At 39.9% G+C, this 9,582-nt stretch overlaps 1 pseudogene across 1 annotated transcript; it reads left to right on the plus strand.

Annotated features, from left to right (window-relative positions):
- Positions 1-2,103: 2,103 nt before the first annotated feature.
- LOC309835609 (small ribosomal subunit protein uS10-like) lies at positions 2,104-2,458 on the plus strand (annotated as a pseudogene). The gene has a single exon. The product of its transcript is annotated as a small ribosomal subunit protein uS10-like (transcript).
- Positions 2,459-9,582: the final 7,124 nt, after the last annotated feature.

Here is a 9,582-nt window from a genome sequence, read left to right on the forward strand (position 1 = left end):
CATGAAGGAATAGAAAATTCAAACAGACCAATAATGAGTAAGGAGAGTGAAACAGCAATCAAAAACCTCACAGGGGCTTCCCTGGTGGAGCAGTGGTTGAGAGTCCACCTGCCGATGCGGGGGATATGGGTTCGTGCCCCGGTCTGGGAGGATCCCACATGCCGCGGAGCGGCTAGGCCCGTGAGCCATGGCCGCTGAGCCTGCGTGTCCGGAGCCTGTGCTCCGCAACGGGAGAGGCCACAACAGTGAGAGGCCCGCGTAACGCAAAAAAAAAAAAAAACCTCACAAAAGAAAAAGTCCAGGACAAGATGGTTTCACTGGTGAATTCTACCAAACATTTACAGAAGAATTAATGTCAATTCTTCTCAGACTCTGCCAAAAAATTGAAGAGGAGTCAACATTCCCAAAGTCATCCTATGAAGCCACCATCACCCTGATACCAAAACCAGACAAGAATACTACAAGAAAAGAAAATGACAGCCAATAACCCTGATGAATATAGATGCAAAAATTCTCAACAAAATACCAGTTAACCAAATTCAATAGCACATTAAAAAGATCATATACCATGATTAAGAGAGATTGACCCTTGAGAGGCAGGAATGGTTCAAGATACACAAATCAATAAGTGTAATACATCACATTAATCAAATGAAAGATAAAATTCATAAGGTCATCTCAATAGTTGCAGAAAAAACATTTGACAAAATTCAACATCTATTCATGATTAAAAAAAAATCTCTCAACAAATTGATATAGAAGAAACATGCCTTGACATAATAAAGGCCATATATGACATGTCCACAACTAATATAGAGTTGGTGAAGGTTGAAACCTTTTCCTCTAAGATTGGGAAGAAGACAAGGTTATCCACTCTCACCACTCCTATTCAACAAGTACTGGAAGTCCTAGCCAGAAAAATCAGGCAAAAAATAAAATAAAATAAAGAGCATCAGAACTGGAAGTAAGCAAAATTATCTCTATTTTCAGATGACATGATTTTACATGTAGAAAATCCTAAAGATGTTACAAAAAGAAAACTGTTAAAACTAATAAATGAATTTAGTAAAGTTGCAAGATGCAAAATCAACATACAAAAATCAGCTGTGTTTCTATACATTAACAATGAATTATCTAAAAAAGAAATTTTTAAAAATCCCAATAGCATCAAAAACAATAAAATACTTAGGAATAAATTTAACTAGGGAGGTGAAAAATCTCTACATTAATAACTATAAGATGTTAATGAAAGAAATTGAAGACACAAATAAATCAAAAGATAGCCTATATTCATATATTGATACAATTGATATTGTTAAAATGTTCATAGAACCTGAAGCCACCTATAGATTTAATGCAAGCCCTAACAAGACTCCAATATCATTTTTCACAGAAATAAAACAGAGGCAAGGAGTGGAGAGTGGGAGAACTGAGCAAAAGCGATCAAAAGGTACAAACTTCCACTTATAAGGTTATGTACAGTGTGATAACTATCGCTAACGGTACTGTATTGTACATTTGAAAGTTGCTAAGCGAGTAGATCTTGAAAGTTCTCATCATAGGAAAAAGAATTTTGTAACTGTGTGAGATGATGAATGTCAATTAAACATTATGGTTATCATTTTGCAATACATACGTATATCAAATCATTATGTTGTATACCTTAAACTTATATCAATTATTTATTTATGTTGTACACCTTAAACTTCTCAATAAACCTGGAAAAAAATTTTAAACTCAAAAAATATTCTTAATAAATAAATAAAAAGAAAGTAACAGGATGTTGACTTAAAGAAAATGCACAACATGAGAGTTGCGAGTTAAGTTTTATTTGGGGCAAAGTGAGGACAGCAGCCTGGGAGACAGCGTTTCAGATAACTGAGAAACTGCTCCGAGGAGACGAGGGGAGGAGCCAGGATATAGAGGAGTTTTGCAGCAAAGAGCAGGTAGTCAGGTAGTCGGAAGTCAAAAGATTATTGTTAGCTCTTGGAGAAAGACGCGCTCGCCGCTGCAGCGGAGCCTCAGGCCACCCACTCATGCTCCTGACTCACCGCTGTTCGCCCTCGCTGAGGAACAAGTCGGTCAGGAAGCCGTGCCGCAGCCATGGCTTTTACAGATACCGAAAAGACTCCCGTGGAGCCCGAGGTGGCGATTCACCGGATTCGAATCACCCTCATCAGCCACAACGTGAAGTCTTTGGAGAAGGTTTGTGCTGACCTCATCAGAGGCGCAAAGGAAAAGAATCTCAAGGTGAAAGGATGGGTTCCAATGCCTACCAAGACTCTGAGAATAACTACAAGGAAAACTCCTTGTGTTGAAGGTTGACTTGGGATCGTTTCCAGATGAGGATCCACAAGCGACTTATTGACCTGCACAGTCCTCTGAGATTGTCAAGCAGATCACTTCTATCAGTATTGAGCCAGGAGTCGAGGTTGAAGTCACTATTGCAGATGCTTAAATCAACATTTTTAATAAACTGATAATCAGTTGTCAAAAAAAAAAGATTATTGTTAAATAAAGAAAACCAGATATCTCAAGTTAAGGGATTTAGTGCTTTTCTGTGTATGGGAAGATGCAAGAGTCTGGGCTCACTGAAATCATTCCTTTGATATGCACCTTAGCTATCTGGGGCCTGTATTTTCACACCCTGAGTTTCCGCAGGGCTCGCTGCAGGGAGTGGCTGCAGTCTGATGGCTGCTATTCTTTTCAGCCCTGAGTTTCCTCAGGACTCACCAGCTCATGTTGGAGGGCTGCAATCATTGGTGACTATGACATCCTTTGTTTATTGATATGGCAGGAAATATTCCATTTATAAATATTCCATTTATCAAGGAAAAGATTTGAACAAGATACTTTACCAAAGAAGATACATGGAGCAAATACACGAAAAAATGCTTAATATCATTCGTTATTAGGGAAATTAATACCAAAACCACAATGAGATACCACTACATACTTATTAGATGGGCTTTAAAAACAAGATAATTACCAAATACTGCTGGAGCAAGGAAAGCATAATGATAAGTAAAAGAAGACAAACTCAAAATAATTTAAATAATACAAATCATTTCTTTTATATGACATTCTATAAAATGCAAAACTAGAAGGACAGAAATCATATCAGTGGTGTGTAGGGACTGGAATGAGGAGAAGGACTTATCTACAAAGGGAGTTGAAGGAAACTTTTGGGATGATGGAGATGTTCTCTATCTTAATTGTAGAGGCAATTACATGACTATGTAAGTTTGTCAAAATTCATTGAACTGTACACCAAAGAAGGGTGAATTTTACTATATGTAAATTATATCTCAATAAACCAAAGGAACAAGCATCACAATAAATCCAAAATTAATTGCATATAAATCATCTTGTGAATCATTATTTTAATGAAATTACTCAAATTGAATCAGGGCAAAATTCAGTGCATTATTTGAATTTTTGAAATGTTTTAGTGATAACTTTTCAGATTTATAGAATACATACTTCTAAAGTATTCACCACAGTTGTTAAAAGGTGAGGCATCATTTAGTATTACTGTCATTGATCAGCATCTATGGTAATTGCCTGTGACACATTAGCATTCATTATGCAAGAAGCATTTCTTGAGTATTACTAGCCTACAGGCCTAAAAAAACTCATTTCTCTTCAGTTCTGGGCCAGTAGGATATGCTTCAGTCTTCTTCAATAAACTTTTATAAGGTACGATCAGATGAGACCAAATCTAAGAAAAGTAACTTCAAGCGTAGTTTCAGCTGGTCCATAATGGTAGAGTTGTTTAATATTAGAAAATAAAGCCATACAGTACGGCAGTATTACAGACTGTAATTACTACACTTAGAATGAATGAAACTTATCAAAGACATTTTAAGTTGCCTAGATATCATAACTCTCAGGTTACCCAAAAGCAAAATGCTAGGGCTTCCCTGGTGGCGCAGTGGTTGAGAGTCCGCCTGCTGATTCAGGGGACACAAGTTCGTAGCCTGGTCCGGGAAGATCCCACATGCTGCAGAGTGGCTGGGCCCACAAGCAATGGCTGCACGTCCGGAGCCTGTGCTCCGCAACGAGAGAGGCCACAACAGTGAGAGGCCCGCGTACCGCAAAAAAAAAAAAAAAAGCAAAATGCTAAAAATATACTGTAAGATCTAAGAACATTATGTTAATAGTGAATGGGAGCAAATTACATATGTGAAATTTTTTGTCATAATCTCTACCCTAGGTTTTAGTTCTACCTATACATTTTCCCTACTTCTCATCTCCATGTTTGAAATAATCAAATAACCCTGTAATTTCCATGTGCTCTTGCTGCAAATATGAACTCACCAATGCTTCAGGAGTCCCCAAAAGACAAGCAATCTATATAGAATTGTTTTCATGGGCATGCCACTTATGTAGTCACACAGGTCCCCGGTTTAGAAGGACCTACATTTGGTGTGATGCTCTGCTATTGCTGTCTGGAAATTCTTAGTAATTTTTGAACAAGGGCCCCACATTGTCAGTTTGTACTGGTCCCCGCAAATTATGTAACTGGTCCAACTTTATAAATACCAAAACTGACATGAGGATTCTAAGTTACTCTTTACACAGAGTCACTTGGGTCATGCATTTGACTAAAAACTAACCAAATTTATCTTGAAACACTTTAGTTAAGAAACTACAGCTGGAAAACTGGCAAGTTGAGGTCATACAATGTCTAGGAACTTCTGGTAAGATAGACATGTTGCAAGGACAATTCATTTGTCTGAGACTTTGGGACATCCATTTTCTGCTCTAGTTAAAATAGGGTATAAAGAAAACTAGATAGATTTTCCTCTCATGTAATCAACTGTTGTTGTAAGGAAGCTCATATTTACACTTGGTGTTACCGAAGTTTTCATTTTAATGTTTGGTCAGTTCTTCCTCCTAAAAGGTTTCATATATTCATTCACTTATTCATTCATTCAATAAATATCTGATGAGTGCCTACTATGCACCAGGCACTGTGTTTAACACTAGACAGAAAATAGAAAAACAAAACAATAAAACAGTGTTCTTCCCTCTTGAAACTTAAAGTCACCGAATTAGTCACTCCCTCTCTTCCCAATTATAATTTTGTTACATTTTCTCTCAGACATTGATTTTTAATCTGTGAATCTGGGAGAACAATATGCTACATACCAACTTTTTCAATAGCAAAATAATATAAGCGTCTGTGCCTTTTAAAATGTCAGATTTTAGGGCTTCCCTGGTGGCGCAGTGGTTGAGGGTCCGCCTGCCGACGCAGGGGACACGGGTTCGTGCCCCGGTCCGGGAAGATCCCACATGCCGCGGAGCGGCTAGGCCCATGAGCCATGGTCCCTGAGCCTGCGCGTCTGGAGCCTGTGCTCCACAACGGGAGAGGCCACAACAGTGAGAGGCCCGCGTACCACAAAAAAATAATAATAAGTCAGATTTTACTATTTAATAATGAAAGTTGGCTTTTTAAAAAAGTGCCTGGGCCATGTGTAAGGTATCCAGTAAACGGTTAGCATTGCTACTAATATAAACCATGTCACCAATCTTCCCTTCGTACTAAGTGGCAAGAGCTATGATGGTCAGCCTCAAAGCTGGCTTCCAGCCCAGTCAGCCCCTGCAGCCGGCAGGGCCCAAGGCAGCAGTGTGTTTTTTAAGTGGGCTAAAAAGCATTTGGCTTGAATCTCAAATGCTGAGTCTTTCTGCAAGATAGCATATACGTAACCCAAGTGCTTTGGAGGGGAGCTGATTTTAAAAGCATTAGAGCAAGGGAGCCTTCTCTTAATCATGGTCCAAACGAAAACCAGTTGGTCCCCTGCAATCTTTCTTCATCCTCAGTGGCGTAGCTAGGGCTCTTTGGTTCTAGAAAAGCATCTCTCTCATGCATTAGCCATAACACAAAGCAACAGATGCCTAATACCTACTTCCATACCAGCTCCTGGGCTGAGGAAGTGACAACTGGTTGGAATTAAGCTGAATCTGGAAACATCCTGGGGTTCGTTTTTATTTGAGGTTACAAAATCAACAAGTGCGATATTCTGGGCTTGGCAAAACAGAGCAATGTAAAGGTATCAAATGGCACTCATATATTTGGACATGATTGAAGGGTCATATCCCTCGACAGCTCGGCAGGGGTGAATTTAGTTCCTGTAAAGCATACGGAGGGTTTTATTCCTCCCCTCAAAGAAAATGTGTTATTTTATGTACTCAGACTATCACCCCCTCCCTTGCTTTCTTAGAGAACATCTATTTCTGGTGGGAGCTGCCAATTTACTATCCCTCAATCTCACCCCACAGGTGGACACGTGACCAATACGAGCCAATCAGAATCTTCCTCCAGATTTCTCACGAGATCTGGAGGGAATGGGCTTCCCTTCCTCTAAGGTCACTAGACTGTAAGAATATAGGATCTTGGATTCCTGGAGTCTCATGAAGTCCGTCAGCTGGAGAGAACAAGGCTAAAAGCAGAGTGAAGCAGAAATGAGAGATGATGAGGGAACCCTGGTTTTCCTGATAGACCAAATCCTGTAGCGGCCAGTCTCTCCTTTGCTCAGCCCATCATTTCAGTGCATAAACTAGGGCGTCTTTCTTTTATGTTTTACTTTGTTTATGCTAGTTCAAATTGGATTTCTGGCACTTTCAAGGAAAAGAGTTCTGATCAATTCACTACCTACTCGGAAGGCTGCATTTTTACAACCTGCTGGACATCAAGTAAATTCAAATAATATCCAGGAGGATGAGAGGGAGCCAGATTTTCCAACTCAAGGAAGCCCACTTCTAGCCAATTAATTTCTTTATGGCTTGTCAGATTCATAGCACCAAATTTATGGAAGCAATTTATTAGAACCTAAGGTTCTTTTCTGTGCAGAGTGGATCTGTCAATCAAGGTCCACGTGCTGACAGTCGGACAGGAGAGGATGAGGGGTGGGGAGAGAGGAGGCAAGGCATAACCAAGGGCCCTGCTCAAAGCCAGAACTTGGCCTATCATACAACTAACAAAATGAAAGTGTGACTAGGTCCATGAGCTTCCATTTAAGTTACTAGTTGTTTCGCTTCTCTAACAACTGGCTCTGTGGGTTAAGACTCATATTTCTGCAAATCATTACTATCTACCCAAAGGTAGAGGTCAGATTAAATGAATGTCATCTAGCTGGAAAGAGTTCCAAAGTCAAGTTACCAATTTCTTCCCCCATCCCACCCATTATGTCTTCTCTTCCCACTCTACCCACATTTTCATTTATGTACCTCTACTGTTCATTCATTCATTTATTTCATGAACATTTCTAATAATCTCCATATGCCTGCCATCATGATTTAAAACATGACTCTCCCCTGATTAAAACCCTTCAATGGATTTCTGATTAAAAATGAGGGAACTGGGCTTCCCTGGTGGCACAGTGGTTGAGAGTCCGCCTGCCGATGTGGGGGACACGGGTTCATGCCCCAGTCCGGGAGGATCCCACATGCCGCAGAGCAGCTGGGCCTGTGAGCTATGGCCGCTGAGCCTGCACATCCGGAGCCTGTGCTCTGCAATGGGAGAGGCCACAACAGTGAGAGGCCCGTGTACCACACACACAAAAAAATGAGGGAACTAAAGCTGATCACATGATTCTCTGTTATAACTCTTAACAAAAATGAGGGCCAGTGTGTAAGGTAAACATCAACACCAACCAAGCAAACAAAGGGGGAAAACCTACAGCTATAATTATCAAAAACTAAAAGCTGAAGAAACAATATTCTGACACAAAATGTGCCCAAGTCTCCCAGAGATAGTACTGGTGATTTAATAAAATCTTGAAAATTTCTACTGATACTCCTGATATGAGTAGGAAATTTCTACTGATACTGCTGATGTGAGGAGGAAAGGAATTTCTACTGATGTGAGGAGGAAAAGTGCTTGTTGAGGAGATAATGGTAAGAAGTAAATAAACAAGGCTGGGGCTTCCCTGGTGGCGCAGTGGTTGAGAGTCCGCCTGTCTATGCAGGGGACACGGGTTCGTGCCCCGGTCCGGGAAGATCCCACATGCTGCGGAGTGGCTGGGCCCATGAGCCATGGCCGCTGAGCCTGCACATCTGGAGTCTGTGCTCTGCAACAGGAGAGGCCCGCGTACCACAAAAAAAAAAAAAAAAAAAAAAAACCTGGGTAAATAAACAAGGCTGGCTCTCTTTGGTGGGAATGAAGACTCTAGGACTCTACACTAGATTGGGGGAAATATTCCAAAGACCAAAGGTATTTCCTCAATGAAAGAGGATACACCTACAACTAGATACAATGAATAGAGTGATGAAAAAAGAATGAGTCAAAATAATTCATCTATAATATATCAGTGCAAAAAAATCTGAACTGAACTCCCTGTGTTGAACATGATCAAGATGAAAACACGGTGTGGTAACCATGAAAACATATTACAAAGAGGAAAGAAATGAAAGGAAGCAACACAACAGGCAAGATAGGTGAAGAACCTAGCTTGCACAAAAACATAACCACGGAAGAGAAGAGAGTTCCTCATGAGCACTTTAGTCTATATAATACTTTCATAGGTGTGATAATTCAATAAGACAAGGTGAATAAGAAGAAAGGGAGACTGCAAGGTTAAGAAAATAAATTGAAGACCAATTCAGCTGAATATCAAATTACTAGCCAAAAAATAAAAAGCTTTGGGTAATCCCAGGAAATGCAGAGGAAAAGGGCAGAGATTAAAACAATAACAGTAAAATATATAAAAATGACAAAGATAACTCAGAATAAAGACAAGTTTTTGGTGTCCCTTAGGTATAGAATCCAAAATATGGAAGAGAAAATCACTCAAAGATTATGAGAAGAAAAATTTCCCCCCAAATGAAGAAAACCTTGAGTCTGCAGATTAAGAAATATACACCATGTTGTGGATATACCTAGTTTGTCCATCTGATATCCACTTCCCTTCCCCCTTCCTAAGAACAACAAGTTTTCATTTAGATATCCACCCTTCCTCCACATGACTCCTGTGCTTTGGTGCCCAATGCCAAGGGTTAGTTCTGATTGGTTTAGACCAATCTTGCAAATTCCACTGCCCTGGCCTCAGGTGTTGATTCAGGTCTGGGCATGGGAACTAAATACGTCAAATCAGGTAAATTTTAGGATTTTTGCTTGGAATGTTGAAGAAAAATTACTCTATATTTCAGGGAATATGAACTCTAGGAGAACTTTTAGAAATATTTCTTATAGTGAGTCTACCATAAATGTGTGTGTATGTATATACATACATACATACATATATACGTATGTATGTACATATATTAATATATACAGCAATTCTTTCATTTCACTTCACTTTCTCTCCTGATAAATTTAGTATATGTTAAATTAAATCTTTATATTTCAAAATAATTTGGGAACTTGCTGGAAATCCATGCTGTAGGATACCGGAGAAAGCTATTCACAGGTAGGTGTAACATTGACAGCAGTCCACTGCAAGACTTCTCAAGGTGGGTGTGCAGGGTGGGAGTATGTGGAATAGCTGCTGGTAGCTGGGTGCTGCTGCTACCCAGCACTGCAGGAATATGGCCCTGGAGAAGCTACCAGCACTGCAACAGCCCAATGCCAGAGAACAT

This window comes from Grampus griseus, assembly GCF_964374135.1.
Source record: "Grampus griseus genome assembly, chromosome: 17".
In the NCBI taxonomy this organism is placed as follows: Eukaryota; Metazoa; Chordata; class Mammalia; order Artiodactyla; family Delphinidae; genus Grampus; species Grampus griseus.